At 44.0% G+C, this 17353-nt stretch overlaps 1 pseudogene; it reads right to left on the reverse strand.

Annotated features, from left to right (window-relative positions):
- Nucleotides 1-3916: 3916 nt before the first annotated feature.
- The window catches only part of LOC102726642 (uncharacterized), a 19031-nt pseudogene continuing 5594 nt past the window's right edge, over nucleotides 3917-17353 (reverse strand).

Here is a 17353-nt window from a genome sequence, read left to right on the forward strand (position 1 = left end):
CCTTGTTCTATAAAGTTTCTGGACTCTGCTTTTATCTGAGAGCCCTTTTGCCTATGTGTTTGTTTTTTTTTTTTAAGATTTTATTTATTTATTTGACAGAGAGAGACACAGCAAAGAGAGGGAACACCAGCAGGGGGAGAGGGAGAGGGAGAAGCAGGCTTCCCGATGAGCAGGGAGCCCGATGCGGGGCTCGATCCCAGGACCCCGGGATCATGACCTGAGCCGAAGGCAGATGCTTAACGACTGAGCCACCCAGGCACCCCTTGCCTATCTTAATATTGTAAAGTGTCTCAAAATTTCTTGGGCAATAGGCCTGATATGAGAGCAGAAAGGCAGATGGACTTCGGAGAGGGTGAGGGGCCCTCTGGGGGACTAGTTGGGGAGGAGGCATGTTGGTGGGGAGGGATGAGAAGTGCCTAATACACAGGCTCTCTGTGTCGCCCTCCGACTCAGAGTGCTCCTGTGTGATGAGCCATTAACCGAGGGCCCCTGGAGCAGCTCTGGGTCGTAGCTCTTTACATTCAAATCAACCCCATACTCTTGAGGACAGGTAACAAATGATCTAAACCTGAAAACAAATCTCCATCTATTTATAAACAATTGGAAGTTTTAATAATATTTAAATGTCTGTCTATGTGGTTTGACTGATAGTCTCATACACTGAAAGCACTAACAAATGCTAATTAATAATGAATGCTAAATAATTATAAGATGATGATAAAGTTAGTATCACTTTATAATTATAATCAGGAAGATAATAATTAATAATGAAACCCTAAACAAAGAAGAATACAGAAAACAGTTCATGTAGACTCAATTCTCTTGTACTTTCCATTAAATCCATTAAAGAAGAAACTTAAAAATCACAATAAAATTTACAATATCATATTCTTTTTTTAAAAGAGTTTATTTATTTATTTTAGAGAGAGAATGAGAAAGCATGAGCAAAGGGGAGGGGCAGAGGGAGAAGGAGAAGCAGGCTCCCCGCTGGGCTCGATCTTAAGCAACTGAGCCACCCAGGCGCCCCTCTAATATCCTATTCTTTTTTTTTTTTAAGATTTTATTTGTTTATTTGACAGAGAGAGAGACACAGCGAGAGAGGGAACACAAGCAGGGGGAGTGGGAGAGGGAGAAGCAGGCTTCCCGCCGAGCAGGGAGCCCGATGCGGGGCTCGATCCCAGGACCCTGGGATCATGACCTGAGCTGAAGGCAGATGCTTAATGACTGAGCCACCCAGGCGACCCTCCAATATCCTATTCTTGACAAGTGAGTTAGGACCCCACAGGAACATGAAAAAACAAAAACACAATGACCTGGTCTCTAATCATGAATTACATACTGAGTTCTCAAATCAACACAAATGGTGAAAGATATGCATGCATTATAAATTGCTTAAACATCCATGAAAATAAGATTACTGAAGCTCTAGTAAAATGTGAACATATAGATTTCTGCTATTCAGAAAATAACACAATAAATCATAAGTAGATATATGTACTGACCACATATGTATTAAATATATATGTGAAAACTTTGTCAATTGAAGTTCTAAGATACGTAAATGAATTTTAAAAGCCAGTTTGAATATGGACTAGAAAGCCAAATGTATACATTTTGGTAATACATTTGTGTGGGGTGAAGCTTGTGACACCAAATGTGCAGCATAGAAAGGCAAAGGTCCCTGCGCGTGTTCCTGAGGCAATTCCTGGAGCTGACACGGGGCCCTTCCTCCGCAAACCACCCGGTGTGTGGTAGCCGGCTAACCTGTTCCTCAAACTTCTCATGTGATCCTGAAATGCTTCCCCATGTCGGTGGTTTGTTTTCAAAGTCCTGCCCCAAACATCCCTCAGCTACAGTAACACCTTCAATTCAGCAATCCCATCTGTAAATCCGTTTATGCTGCTCAAATGTCAAACACAATTACAGGTTCAGGAAAGTATCCCCTTTTACTCATTGACAATATTGCCTTCACCTAACACATCACCAATACCAGGCAGAGATTTGATCACGTCTTAGTGCAATGATTTACAGCTGCTCGAAAATGCCTTTTTTTTAAAAGTCCAAACAATTTACTAATTTTCTGAAAGTCCCTGCATTTTAATAAAATGTAGTTTACACTTCTGCTATAGACCCAGAAACTGTCTTTTAACATCGGCTCTTAGCACCAGATACCATCTCCAGGGACCCAGGAGCTCCATCAGGGCCAGTGTGCCAGTCTTAATATTTTCACCCTGTGGCCTGAGCTGGTTACGGACTCTGTGTCCTCATCTGTGAAATGGTCACAGTGTAGTGTTCACCCTGGTTTTTCAGAGAAATTTAAAAAACCAAATAAAGATTTTTTGAGCCAAAGTATCTGTAAGATGCAAAGTGCTGTCTAACCTGAGATCCATGGAGAGGGGAGAGGGGACAGGGGACAGAAGAGAACCAAGCAAGAAGAAAAAGGGGGAGAGTCAAGGTACTGAATTAAGACACCAGCACGTGAGATAAATATATAGAAAAAATGGAATAAATAAGTTCATCCTCAGAAGCTTTAGTTGAGACATTCCTCCTAACACAGGTAAAAGGGGACTACTTAAAATGAAGAATTTAGCTTTCCAAGGGCCATCTGTAGAAGGTGCTTGCAGGGGTGATAATGGCCCCTCACAGACCAACTCTCCCTCAGACAACAGCCATAAACTCAGGACAAAATATAAGCAGCTTCGAGGAGGCACTAGAGGGCCCCCAGAGCAGACCAACCTTGAATGGAGTCTGTATTTGGAAGAAGGAAGCCGCAAATTCTTGTTTTCTGTGGCTTTTAGCCTGTAGACTAAGGACCCCAGTCCCTGCTAAGCAGGGGTCGCAGGGATTCACATAGAAAGTCGGCAGGCTTGGTGGCTTGAAGAACCAGAGAACAGAATTTGAGCAGCCCAGAAACCCTGGAAAAAGAAAAAGCCAAAGAAGAGGAGTCCTAAATTCTGTGGCTACGTAAATCTCCTGGGAGACTTCAGCTAAGGCGGCGGTTTGTAATCGATGGGTCTCTTTGCCAGATCAGATGCATTTTTAAAATAATATCAACGTGGCCTAGTAGCATATTGCGATATTATTTATTCTGGAATAAACTATGTTGAAAGAAACTGGTAATTGGTAGGAATGATAGCGCTTACAAAGCATGTTAATGTAGGCAACTACAACTTTTTATTGGAGTGGAAGTTTTAGTAACTTTTTTTTTTTTGGCATTGATTCAATACAACAAACTTTTGAATAAAAGGCAAGTGGATTTCTTCAGGAGAGAAGCCCTCTGTGGAGCTACTGGGGGAGGCTGGTGGTATGAGCTTCTGTGGAATGATGGCCTTAGTCTCCCAGGAAGTGAGTGATACCCGAAGTCACCACTGGCTTTGTGTCCACATCAAAATGTGGACCTTGGAAAAGCCTGCAGTCCTCAGAGAACTATGATCAGCAATCAGCCCTCTTCTTCACATGCTGTTTCTATACATGCACATCAGGGTGCCTGTGGGATCCTTTAATTTCTCACTCTTGGTCACGTGCCTCAGTAGGCCCAGGTAGACAGCCATAACCAAAGGAGTCCCATAATATCCTGCCATCATATAGAGATAATCAACAGGACTTTTTCCTGTGTAAACTGTGGGGTGCAGCTAAGCCCACCAGAAAGATATTTCAAAAGAGTAACGTGGCCATTAGCTTCACCATCCTCCTTGTTCCCTTACTAGCGAGTTCAATAAATGTGTTACATGTCTTCAATCTACATTTGAATGAAGGTTATGTTTTTTTTTATTTCTACAAAAGAGTTGGACAATTTTGGAGGCCCCATCAAGATGCCTGGCGGACTCACCCAACAGAGCCACAGAACTCCCCCTCCTGCAAGTGACTCAAGGCTATAGAACTGATGCTTGATCCCCAGGGTAAATCCCAAATGGCACTAGAACGTTCCCTTCACTGACTCGCTGGTTCTTTTTCTCTTGACCCTGTGTTTCTGTTTTTGTTTCTGGTTCTTGGCCAGCTTTGATTCTGGTTCTGGTTTGGCCAGATCCAGTACTTTCTTCCCCACTAGCAGCAGCAATGCCTGAGAACCAGGTTTTATGGTTGGCCCTTAGGAGGCCCATCTCCTTTGAGGTGGGTGGGATCGACTCTCACAGATGACAGATGACAAAAAATCTGGTTTAGTCACCTTTTTTTTCTGTCTGTTTGTGTGGTCGCCTCCATCAAAATGATCTGTTGGGTCCCTAAGAAGAAGAATGGTTTTTAAGGGCTAGATCAGGGAGTTTTCACATTTCTGGAGCTGAGGTTATAGAAAGAGAGCTGCAAGTGCTTTCTCTGTGTTTCCAGTGAGACTTTCCTCATTTTTCTCTTTACCTCTCACATCAAGCATTTGAAATATTTTCTGTATTAATATTATATTATATTATATAGAATATTAGTGTATTAATAAATTAGATTATAAAGTCTATCACAATAAATAAATGTTCTGATTGGTTTATAGCCACTAATAATGTTTACATCAATTTAATGTTCCCAGAATTCCCAGAAAATATAGAAACTGAACTTCTAATACTTTATTTAATGTGCCAACCTTTTAAGAGAAAATCTTCCTCCCCCCAAAAAATTTCTCCCCAATTTTCTGTAAGAAACAAAGTGAATCTAATCAAAGTGATTAAACAAATCATACTAAGTTAATAAGTATGGTTTAAAAACAGCTAACATGCTTTTTTCTTGGTTTTAACCTATGTGAAGTATAATGCAAGCATACATTTATTTTTTATAAATTTGAGTTTGTCTTATCCTGAATAGATTAAATAATCTGAACTTCCTATACTTCTTATATTTATCAAATAAGCTAATATTACTTCCATATAAATTTTCAGATTTAAAAAATGTAAAATCGTGTTCAACTCTATTGAATTACAAATCTAACAAACTTTGTTATACCAATAGTAATTATGTTCGGTAGAATGTCATTTTTATGTATCATTTCCAAGGTCCTTAATTAACTTTAAGACTTGCATTAATATTAAACTAATCAACAGATAATCTTTAAGTACTTATTTGTCTTATTTTTATATGTCACGGAGTGGTGATACCTTTGGGCCATGTTACAAGTGTGTCCCTTTTTCTACTTTGATGGGTGCGCTCTAGGGTCTCCTATGTCTGTGAGCCTCACTGGCTGTGGTGGATGGGGGGTGCACAGCCAGGGTGCCCCACTGAGGAGGGACACACTGCCAGGCTCCTCCTCTGCATCAGAGCCACCTCCCTGGAGATGTGCCTGCCTGGGAGTCACCACTGAACAGGGAGGGGGGCTCATAGCCTCCACTATTCATCCAGTGCAGGACGCCTCTCTCTGTCACTTCTGGTCCCACAGGCCCTGACTCTTTCCTCTGCCCAATTCTGCTTTCTCCCTCTCCTCCCAAGTGTTGGACCCTAGAAACCATCTGCACCCCCAGTTCTGTCTCAGCAACTGCTCCAGAGGCCCCTATGTGTGACACTGCTAAAATGATGCATGACGGTGGGCAGTTCGCAGTCACCTACCTCCCAAGTCTGTCTGTGAAACAGAAGTTAATGACTTAGGCTAACACTGATAATTAACACTGGCGATTGAGACCATACCAGGAGCAATGTGGCAAAGAAATAATGACAGTGCACTCAGGATGTGCTCTTGTTTATCAAGGAAAAGAGATTCATTTGTCTAAAATAAAGTGTTTGTTTACTCCAGAATGAGAAAGAGGGTTGTTAAAATACACCTTGAATGAAAATAGAAAGTTATAGAAGGTTTGAAGAAAGTAAACTTCATTTTCCTTGGTTCCAAATGTCTGCAAATAATAAGTCTGAAGAGAAACAACGAATTGTGTTAAAACTTGGGCAAAATTTGTTCATACTTAATGGATTTGTTCATAAGAACGTATAAAAGTGGATGAATTCTTCACTGCCAAATATTATATTAATGCAAGACTGGAATTTGGGTTTTCTCTCTGTTAAAATAACAAATTGGCATTGGGGTATTTAGTCTGCCATTTTAAAAACGATAAGTTACTAAGGTGATTGTGCATCAACTTGGAAACAACAATGTTGAAAAATCTAAATGTCGGAAAAGTTAGGACTATGATTCCATTCATAAGTTCAAAGCTATAGAAGACTGAACAGATATGTGATGTATGAGTGAATGTGTGTGTGCGTGTGTGTTCAGGAACCTGGCTTTAAAACCACAGAAAGGCTAAGGTGTGACTACCCTGGCACTCAGGAGAAGGGTTAGTCTTGGGAGCAGGAGGTTCCCAGTGTGGAGACAGAGGGCTGAGCTGATGGTCGCATCCCTGGTGACACTCAGGTTTCCATGCTGGAGGTGGTGGGGCACCCTGGATGCCAGGTCCCCGCAGGTACTGCTGGACAGGTGTCCGAGGCTGCTGCCTCTGGTCTGGGATGGGCCTGGGCACTGTCAGCCGGCGCTCATGAGGAAGAGTACCAGCTGGCCCCCTGTGAGACCTGCAGGTGTCACCACTGGGTGATGGCTACCACTCGCAGGCTCTGCCCTCCTAACTTTGGGCTGGTTTCTCTTTGGGCTCCCTCTCACCCAGCACTGTGCAGAGAGGGGATTCTGGAAACAAGGTCCTAGCTGAACTAAACCAGGAGAGAATTTACATCCTCAACAGAAAGAAGAGTCTCCAAGCCCTTGGAAAGGACTCCACTTCAAGGAACAGTCACTGATACAGTTTTGGAGCAGACATTGCTTAGATGCTGTCAGATGGTCCCAGGGAATGGAGTTAAGATTTCTGGGATTCTCTGTAGTCCAGAAGCAGAGAATTTTAGATACAAGATCCCTTGGAAAAAGAATTAATTAAGGTGACCTGAGTGGATGAATGAAGGAAATCTGCATCTTATTTTCTGATTAGAATATGATGAAGCCCTTTCTCTTTCTCCATCTTTCTCTAACCTCAATTTAATAGACTATGCTTTTGCAAGTTGATATGAAACACTCTTTAATATCTTTTTTTTAAAGATTTTATTTATTTGTTTGAGAGAGAGCCCAAGAAGGGAGAGGGTCAGACGGAGAAGCAGACTCCCCACTGAGCAGGGAGCCCGATGCAGGACTCGATCCTGGGACTCCAGGATCATGACCTGAGCTGAAGGCAGCCGCTTAAGCAACTGAGCCACCCAGGCGCCCTCACTTTTTAATATCTTATTCTTAATTCTATCTCAGAATTCATAAACAAATAGTTTTATTGAGTTTCTTTGCTTTGAATGGCATTATTTGTGTACATTCAATAAGAATCTGTCCTTATGGGCGCCTGGGTGGCTCAGTTGGTTAAGCGACTGCCTTCGGCTCAGGTCATGATCCTGGAGTCCCTGGATCGAGTCCCACATCAGGCTCCCTGCTCTGCAGGGAGTCTGCTTCTCCCTCTGACCCTCCCCCCTCTCATGTGCTCTCTCTCATTCTCTCTCAAATAAATAAATAAAATCTTTAAAAAAAAAAAAAGAATCTGTCCTTATTTTTAATCAGGATATAACTGGACAAATTGTGCAACTTTGCATTTTTTGTAGTGTTATATTTGATAATAAATTCTATTTTATCAGGTGTGATAAACTCATCGTTGAGGAACATGGATTGGACTTCAAATGTGGTAATAATACCTCTAAAGCCCTCCTGGGGAAAAGTAAGAAAGGACATTTTCTCGCAGGCTGGGAATCTTAGCAGTTTTTAGGACTTCGAGGAGGGTGGAATTCACCTCCTTTTATAGGTTCTGCAGGAAAAACTGAGTGGAGATTCCTTTCGTGGGTTGAGTGTCCCAGCCTCAGAGTAGAACACGTAAGAGAATTTTTAAATCTCTGGAATGGTAAAGGCTATTGAAGATGCAGTCCTTGAATCCGCATGCAATGTCCATAACATGAGGTTAATTTTCTGGCCTCATTTGTTACTAACGCTCTGAGCTCCAGTTCGCCTGACAGATGACAAGGAGTCTGACCTGGCTTAACACCTCGGGCTGGGCCTGTGTCAGCGAGTGTCAGTGAGTCAGACCAGCCTTCCTGTGTTCAGGGTAACATTGGGAGCTTATCTGTGATGAAAAGGGGGAGCACTTAAGAAAAGAACTATATTGAACTTGGAAACAGGAACACAGCTGAGAGCCTGTTCTCCCAATGCCACCCCAAAGCATCCACTAACAGGCCCACTCGAGGCCATCTGCTCTCCAGCAGCAGGCATGCTGGTTTTCACTGAATGCACTCTATTGAGAGGGTAATTTATAAACCTCCTGGGGTAGATGTTCACTGAGAGCAATGCAAATTATCCTTGCCCAATAGCAACGCGGTGAGTTTTGTCTTGCAAACATACAAATGGTCACTGTCCAGTAGAACAGATTACAACCCAGAGGTTACAGTTTTATTGCCCTGGGATGTTGACCAGTTTTGTATGTAATTTAGCAACTTTATTCCTACAATCTTTCAATGACTAAAATACGTTTTAAACCAGCTCTGTCATCCTACTTGTCCCTTCATTAATGAGTTAAATAAGTCCTTGGCATGTGCTCATTCCCAAAAACAAACAAACAAATAAACAAACAAAAAGAACAACATCAAGGTCACTTTACAGTGGGTGCTGTCCCTGGCTAAAGCACCGGCCCCGCTGTCTGCAGGGCTTCATCCTCAGAGTGCCCGGGCTCTCCCCCAGTTACTGTCCCATCCTCCTGTGGGTATTGGGAGATGTCCCCGGAGCCCAGGGCCAGCACAATGCCTCACAGGTCTAGCACTTCCAGAAAGCCAGCCCCGGGGTGCTCGGAGGGAAGCATCCACATTCTGGAGTGGCTCTCCTCCCGACCTTGACTCCTCCTTCCCCTCGCCAGCACCTACTGCAGGCTGGGGCCGCCCGAGCAGAGTGGTCAAACAGCAAGACGGGGAAACCAGTGCCTTTCCTGACATATCCCCACACGTATGCGTACCTTTGGGGGCTGATAATTTTCTGCTAATGGCTCAAGTGAGTCTGGAAGCTGCACAAATTCTATCATTATGATAAAATTCTTTCTGTAGACCAGTTACAGCCCCAGTTAAGTCGTTGTCTTTTCTTGAGGGAATAGAAGCGCCACCCCCGAGCTGACAGAAAAGTCCTTCCGGATGGAGAGGCCAGTGCAGGGGGCGTGCGGGGTGCTCCCCCCCCGCCATGTCCCTGGGGAGCGGACTCCATGCACTCTTAGCCACCCAGAGGGTGTGGGCGGGCTCCCCAACGTCAAGTGGTCTGTAGTCTAAGGTGACGCAGCGAGGGGGGGCCTTTCGCAGTTCTCTGTCCCTTACGCCTGGGCCACGCTCTGCGTGATTCCTGTGACTCCTTCCACCCCCCCTTCCCTGGGTTCCCAGCCAGGCACCTCTGATCATGCCTATCTTCTGTTCCTTTGACTCTGTTCCTTTCCCTCCGGGCCCTCTGTCTGAAGTCATCCGTGTCTGGGCTCCCACAGGGCCTGCTTTCCCAGAGGCGTGTCCGATCAGGCCACTAGCCTCCCCATTACCTTTCCCTGGTTCCCACCGTGTGAAGTCAACCCCCCCACTTGTCGCGCACTGCCGCCCCCACTCCCCACTCCAGAGGCCATCGCGGTCCCCGTGCAGCAAGCCCAAGGCCTGTGGTGGCCACCCACCGGCTCCCAGAGCTGCCTGGCCTGGCCACCCCTGCCCCGGAGGGCTGTCCCGCCCACGGTCCCCCCACGCCTCTCCTACCGGGCTTTACCACATTCTCTCTCATAACCACCCACGTATAGAGTGTGTTGGCCCAGAAGCTGGAGAGCCTCTGGCAGAGCTGAGGATGGGCAGAGGGGACCCATCCCTGGGGAGAGGTCTGGACCACATGGACTCAGCCCCCTTTAAGCTAGAGTTCAACTCTCCAGTGGGACAGACAGACCCAGTCACACGGCCTATTTTGAGGCTGCCCAGAGAGGAGAGAATCTGGCCCCAAGGCAGGCTGTCTTCATTCTTGGCTGGCGGCCTCCACAAAGGGCTTATATGGCAAGCTTCATTACTGTCCTTTCCTCCTCCAGAACAACTGCACATCTCCTAGGCTTCCAAAGTCTATTCTTGGGACTTGTTCTGGCTGAGGGCTTTTTGGCCAGCAAGCAGCACGCTCTCTGTCGTCCCCATACACCTTATGCCAACCCTAGTGCTCTGATTCCAGGGCCCTAGCTTGCCACTGCGGTCAACAGCACGCAGATGGCCTCACTGCTGAGGGCGAGACTGAAGGGACCGTGCCTCTCGACAAATGGCAGTCACATAAATGTAAAATTCAAACCCCTCTCCTTTTTTTGAGTTTTTTGTTTGTTTGTTTTGGTTTGGTTTTTTTTTTTTTAAAGATTTTATTTATTTTTTTGACAGAGAGAGACACAGCGAGAGAGGGAACACAAGCAGGGGGAGCGGGAGAGGGAGAAGCAGGCTTCCCGCAGAGCAGGGAGCCTGATGCGGGGCTCGATCCCAGGACCCTGGGATCATGACCTGAGCTGAAGGCAGATGCTCAACGACTGAGCCACCCAGGCACCCCAGTTTTGGTTTGGTTTTTACTGATCTCTACACCCAATATGGGGCTTGAACTCAACGACCAGAGATCAAGAATCACATGCTCTTCCTACTGAGCCAGCCAGGCGCCCCAAACTCCTCTTCTTGACCTGCCAAACCATGTTCTTTCCCACTAGAATGAAAGTGGTGATATCCTGAGGACAGACTGTCCAGCACGTGGCCCTGAGTCCAGTCACTGCTGTCACCTGCTGCTAACCAGCCCTGGCATCCTGTGTCTTCCCTCGGAGGTAATTTTCTACAGAGACTAAGGAAGCTTCAGCTTCAGGAAGGTGGATTGTCCAACAAGGGGTGGTGCAAAGAGGCCTGGAGTCAGAACGTGAAGACTTAGGTTCTAGTCTTGGATACACCACTTTCATACTGTGCAGTTGGAGCAGGTCACTTCAACAGATCTTCAGTTTCCTTATCTGAGGAATGGGGATACTAATTCTTTCTTTTCCATTTTGCAACATTATTCAAATCAAATGATCATTTCCTTAGCCAATATGACAAACAATGCTCAATTATTCATTGATTTATTACTTCCTAAGTAGTCTTTTTACTTTTTTTTCTCTGAAAGTATTTTAGTCTTGGGGAGCCTGGGTGCCTCAGTCAGTTGAGTCTCTGACTTTTGATTTCTGCTAGGGTCATGATCTCAGGGTTGTGGGATTGAGCCCTGCATCAGGCTCTGCACTCAGTGCAAAGTCTGCTTGTCCATCTCCCTCTGCTCCTCCCCCTGCTTGCTCTCTCTCTCTCTCTCTCTCTCAAAAAAATAAACAAAAATAAATAAATAGCCATTGAAAAAGCACCAGATTATCCTTCCCAAAATAAAATTACTTCTTGCACAAAAACACTCCTTACTTACTACCTCTGAGCTGGATCCTTAAAAATGGTTAAAATGGTAAATTTAATTTTATTTTAATTTTCCTGCACTTATACAGAAAGCACTCCTAACTCTCCTGGAATGTTCCTTTCCATTCCAACACACCCTCAGTAGCCAACTCAAGCTCTGCCTTCTCACAGTGCCCTGCACCAGTCCATAAGGTACTTCCTTTCCCCCTGTCATCAGGGCACCTGTCACCCAGTGGTGACACCAACTTATGGGACACTGTGCCTCCCCAGCAAGATGGACTTCCCCCAAATTCAAAAACCAAGACTTCCAGCATGTTGGCCAATACCTTATGCAAGAGGGATAGTCAGCTGATTTCTCCATCCACAGTGAAGGGAGGGAGGTGAGGCTCAGGCCTTTCAGGGATGTGACTCCTTGATAGCATGTCCTTTATTCCTCATGAATTTTGCTCACTGCACCTTTTTGTTATCCATATTAATTCCTATTGCTGTCATAAGTTACCAGAAGGGAGTTATATCAATCAGATGGCAGAATACGAAGCCCTAGATCTCATTTCCCCACAAAGACACCAACCAAACAACAATATATAGTCCAAAAAAAGCATTATGAGAACTCTAGAAATCACTAAATAAGTCATAGTACCCCAGGTAGGCTCAAAGCCAAGAACAGACAAATTGAAATAGGTAAGAAGAGCTGTTTAATTTTAACCCAATAGTCTTTTCCCCAAGCTAGAAAGCTTGGTGCAATAGGGAGAAAGCATCCCACATGTAGCTTCTCCCTCAGGAGGGGAAAAAAAGAAGAGTAGAATGTATGTCCAACATTTCAGCTTTTCAAGACGCTTCCTGAGGGACTGGTTTTGGTTTCACCTGCCTCAGAAGGCTGATGGAACCAACATACTTTGGATGCCTGGGGCCATGGAAAGCAAAAGAGAGCTCAGAGGCTTGTTGAAACACCCAGGACTTGCAATACCATAGACAGACACCAAAGGAAGTGACAGATTACTAGCTTCTAAAAAAGAAAGGGCAGGGGTGCCTGGGTGGCTCAGTCGTTAAGCGTCTGCCTTCGGCTCAGGTCATGATCCCAGGGTCCTGGGATAGAGCCCAGCATCGGGCTCCCTGCTCAGCAGGAAGCCTGCTTCTCCCTCCCCCACTCTCCCTGCTTGTGTTCCCTCTCTTGCTGTGTCTCTCTCTGTCAAATAAATAAATAAAATCTTTTAAAAAAGTAAATAAAAAAAGAAAAAAGAAAAGACAAATGTCTCTGGGAGATTACCATACAAGCCCAGAGAAGACACATCCTCAGAAAAGGATTAAGAGGCTCCCAGCATCTCTAGCTGTGCTGATTGATGAGGGCTTTTCTGGTATGAAACCAGTCGAAGACCACAAAAAAAAAAAAATTTTTTTTAAAGGCACGTGAAGAAATAAGGAAACATAGCCCAATCAAAGAAAAAAAATTAATCTCCAGAAATCAATCCTAAAGAAACAATATATGAATTGCCTCACAAAAAATTCAAAATAATCATCTTAAGCTCAATGTACTATAAGAGAACACAAATAGATAACCAAGGAAAATCAGGAAAAAATTCATGAACAAAATGAGAATACCAACACGGACATTGAAATGTAAAAAAGAACCAAACACAGATTCTGGGAAGATGGCAGAATAGGAAGCACCAGGAATCTGTCTCCCCACCTAGACAGTAACTACACTGGCAGAATCTTCTGCTATAAATATTTGGGAACTCTGGAGCCTATTGAAGGCTTGCAGCTTCCAGGGGAAGGCTTGGATAAAAAGTTGCAGTTTGGGCACGTGGGTGGTACAGTAGGTTAAGGGGCCAACTCTTGGTTCTGGCTCAGGTCAACATCTCAGGGTCTTGGGATCAAGCCCTGCATCAGGCTCAGCTTTCAGCAGGGAGACAGCTTGAAGATTCTCTTCCTCTCCCTCTGCCCCTCCCCCTGCTCATGTGCACACATTCTCTCTCCCCCTAAAATAAATAAATAAATCTTTTTTTAAAGTTTCAGTTAATTTCAGTCAATTTTAGCTCTTAACACAGCAGCTATACATCCTCCACCCGTCAGCCATGTGACAGGCAGCTGGGCATATGTTCCTGGAGCAGCTTGAATGTAGCTTGCCGGAGTCAAGGTGGGCAGAAAGGACTCTGTCTTCCAAACCTCAGAGATATGTGCTCTGACTGCTAATAGTTGCTTCTGATCACAGAAGAGCAGACACGGAAGTGAGTACCCATTGTTGTACCTCCCTGATTATAGCAAGCGCCTCCTTCCTCTGGCTGAAGTGACTTCTTGGGGATTTAAAGAGCCAATGCCCACCCCCAACCCCCACATTTCATCTTTCTATTTTTCCCCTTTTGGGAGCCAGACATAAAGACTAGGACACTCAAAAACAACTGTAGGAGTGGAGTTAAGACGGTAGAGGAGTAGGGGACCTGGGTTTGTCTGGTCACTCAACTATAGCCAGAGAGTTATCAAATCATTCCGAACACTTGCAAAATCAATCAGAGATCTGAGAAAAGAAATGCTGCAATTCTACAAATAGAAAATTACCCCTTTTTGGAAGGTAGAAAGTACAGAGACTTGAATCCAGGGTGATATATCAGAGAATACAACAGAAAGTAGGGAGTTAGCTTAAGGAGGCTACCACAAAGTATAGACAGAGGGGTGCAAAATCAGAACTTTCAGAAGTCTGTTACAATGGGGGATGTTCCTGGCTTAAAGGTGCTCAGGTGGTGAAGTGGGTTGGAATCCCAGGTGGGACAGCATGGTCTCAGGATCCCCGGGGATCCTGAGAATCAAGAATACAAGAATAGGGCGCCTGGGTGGCTCAGTTGGTTAAGCGACTGCCTTCGGCTCAGGTCATGATCCTGGAGTCCCGGGATCGAGTCCCGCATCGGGCTCCCTGCTTGGCAGGGAGTCTGCTTCTCCCTCTGACCCTCCCAACCCTCCCCCCTCTCGTGCTCTCTCTCTCTCAGTCTCTCTCTCTCAGATAAATAAATAAAATCTTAAAAAAAAAAAAAGAATACAAGAATAATGGGGGTGCCTGAGTGGGCAGAGTTCTCAGGCACAAGAGTAGGGAAACCAGCTGAAAACAGTGAGTCTAGGCACTGGCTTTCTGCTCTGTGTTGCCATAAACTGCAAACCAGTGCAAGGTCATGTGACCGCTTTCCTGGCAGGGACCCAGCAAAAGGCAGAAGTGTGGTGAGACTGACCCCCCTCCATCCCCTAGGAGAAACAGCACAGGTCCACGCTGCAGAAGTCCATAAGATTTGGAGTTTTGAAACTCAGTCGCATGCCTGAGATAAAAACGCTTCATCAGGGGCGCCTGGGTGGCTCAGTCAGTTAAGCATCTGCCTTAGGCTCAGGTCATGATCCCAGGGTCCTGGGATCAAGCCCCACATCAGGCTCCCTGCTCAGCGGGGAGCCTGGTTCTCTCCCTCCCTCTACCTGCCTGTCTGCCTACTTGTGATCTCTCTCTCTCTGTCTGCCAAATAAATAAAGTCTTAAAAAAAAAAAAAAGCTTCATCACATGCTGGGTAAACACCAAGTTCAGACAGAAACCAGGGAGACAAAAGTGATTGACTGCTTTTCTGAGGGCTCACTGAAGAGTAGGGGGGGTGGGGAGGTGCAAACTTTCAGTTCCAGGGCTAGAAAGCAAGACGCCACCAGTTCATCCCACCATCAGTGCTGAAAGCCTTCAGGGAGCAAAACAGCACCACATGGTAGAATCCAGAGCTGCTTACACTAAGACCTCTCTCCCTGTGCATGGGAGGCACACTTCCACTAAGGCAAGTGGACCTGGAGATTGGCGCAACAGGCCCCTCCTCCAGAAGACCAGCCTGAACAACTGGGTCCCACCAAGTTTACTGACCACAGAGGGCTGCAAAACCTCAGCTCCTGGGGAAAACAGTGTATAGCATTTGTTGGTTTTGTTTTTTTCCTTAGTCTTTCAGTATTTTTTCAGCTCTTTTCTTATTTTTTTCAATTCTTTTTTATTCTCTTTTAATTTATATATATATATATTTTATATATATATAATTTTTGGTTTCCTTTCATTGTATTTTACTTTATTTTTGCATGTATATATCAGTTTTTCTTTCATTCCTATTTTGGGATCTAGTTTCTTGTAATAAGCACACCAAAACACACTCAGGATCTAGTTTTCTGTCTTGTTCTGTTTTGTTTCTTGTTTGTTTTTTTCTTATTTTGTTTTGTTTTGTGTTTTGTTTGGTTTGTGTCATTTTCTATTGTTGTTCTTATTGTTATCTTTTTCTTTCTTCTATTGTTTTCTGGACAAATTGACAAAATGGAGAAATTCACCCTAAAGAAAGAACAGGAGGTAGTAATCATTGCCAGGTATTTAATCAATATGGATATAAGATGTCTGAACTAGAATTTAAAACATTGATTATAAAGATACTGTCTGGGCTTGAAAAAAGCATAGAAGACACTAGAGAATCCCTTGCTGTAGAAATAAAAGAACTAACTCTGGTCAAGCTGAATTTGAAAATGCTATTACCACAACACAGTCCTAAATGGGAGCTATAAAAATGAGAATAAATGAGGCAGCAGAGAGAGTGAGTGATACAGGAGATAAAATGAAGGAAAATAAGGAAGTTGAAAAGAAGAAAGACTACTATTGGATCACAAAGTGATCCATAAAATGAAATAGTATCTGGATTATAGGGGTCCCAGAAGATGAAGAGAAGGAGAGAGGTACAGAAGGTTTCTTTGAACAAATTATAGCTGAGAATGTCCCTAATCTGTGGAAGAAAACAGGCATTCAAGTCCAGGAGGCACAGAGAACACCCCTCAAAAATCAATAAAAATAAGTTAACACATTGGCATATAATAGTGAAGCTTGCAAATTTCACAGATAAAGAGAAAATTCTGAAAGCAGCTTGGGACAAGAGGTCCTTAAACTACAAGGGTAGATATACAAGGCTGGCAGCAGAACTGTCTACAGAGACCTGGCAGGCCAGAAAGGACTGGCATGATATATTCAAGGTGATAAATGGGAAAAATATGCAGCCAAGAATGCTTTTATCCAGCAGAGCTGCCATTCAGAATAGAAGGAGAGATAAAGAGTTTCCAGGACAAACAAAAACTAATTTGTGAATTTGTGAACACTAAACCAGCCCTGCAAGAAATATCACAGAGGATCCTTTGAGTGGAGAGAGAGCCCAAAAGTAACAAAGATCAGAAAGGGACAGAGACAATCTATAGGAACAACAACTTTATAGGTAATACAATGGCACTAAATTCATATCTTTCAATAGTTATTCTGAATGTTAATTGACTAAGTGCTCCAATCAAAAGACATAGGGTAGCAGAATGGACAAAAACAAAAACAAAAACAAGACCCATTGGTATGCTGCTTATAAGAGACTCATTGTAGACCCAAAGACACCTCCAGATTGAAAGTGAAGGGGTGGAGAACCACTTATCATGCCAATGGACATCAAAAGAAAGTCAGAGTAGCCATCCTTCTATCAAACTAGATTTCAAAACAAAGACTGTGGAGATGAAGAAGGACACTATATCATAATAAAAGGGTCTATCCAACAAGAAGTTCTGACAACTGTAACTATTTATGCCCTGAACTTGGAAGCGGCCAAATATAGAAACCAATTAATAACAAAATTAAAGAAACTCATTGATAATAATACAATAATAGTAGGGGACTTGAACACCCCTCTCACAGCAATGAACAGATCATCCAAGCAGAAGATCAACAAGGGAACAAGGGCTTTGAATGACACACTGGACCAGATGGACTTCACAGACATATTCAGAGCATTTCATCCTAAAGCAGCAGACTACACATTCTTCTCGAGTGCACATGTCACATTCTCCAGAAGAGATCACATACTGGGTCACAAATCAGGTCTCAACTGGTACAAAAAGATGGAGATTATACCATGCGTATTTTCAGACCACAATGCTTTAAAATTTCAAGCCAACCACAAGAAAAAATTTGGAAGGAACACAA

This window comes from Leptonychotes weddellii, chromosome 13 (assembly GCF_054177405.1).
Source record: "Leptonychotes weddellii isolate Sample4059 chromosome 13, ASM5417740v2, whole genome shotgun sequence".
NCBI lineage: Eukaryota > Metazoa > Chordata > Mammalia > Carnivora > Phocidae > Leptonychotes > Leptonychotes weddellii.